Here is a 570-nt window from a genome sequence, read left to right on the forward strand (position 1 = left end):
CCCCCCCACCCTGTGCGCGTTATATGGACTTAAAAAAAGTGAACCTTTTATAACATCCACGCTGGTGAGGGCGTGCGCACCCAAAGCGTGACTATAACCAAGCTTTTTGCTGTCGTGCTTCGCTGAAATTCATCTTGTCGGGGAGGGGTCTGTGGGTCAGGGTCGTCTGAGGAGGAAGGAGATGGATGGAGATGAGTGAACTTTTATTTGAGATTAAATTTTTTATTTCAAATGTCCTTATGGCTCAGCAGCAGAAGCATAAATTATACTCTTAAGAAAGCTAAAGTCTGTCTAAAATTTAAGTCTGATTATGAAGTGAAATTAAATATCTGACAGTGATCATTAATTCCTCACATCACCATCTGTGTCACAGTTTCCCGTCTCCAAATGAGCGTATGCATGGGTCAGAGCTGGCTGAGGCACCGCACATTTTCACGCAAAGTTTGAGTTTTATAAATCACAAAATTTGCGTGAAAAGTTGCACAAGCAAGTTTCTGGGCTCGTTTTGTGTGTGTCATATTCATGACATCATAGGTGTGGTTAATTTTATAAATACCAGGGGTCAGATTT

This window comes from Austrofundulus limnaeus, unplaced genomic scaffold (genome assembly GCF_001266775.1).
Source record: "Austrofundulus limnaeus strain Quisiro unplaced genomic scaffold, Austrofundulus_limnaeus-1.0 Scaffold390, whole genome shotgun sequence".
NCBI classification, from domain to species: Eukaryota; Metazoa; Chordata; class Actinopteri; order Cyprinodontiformes; family Rivulidae; genus Austrofundulus; species Austrofundulus limnaeus.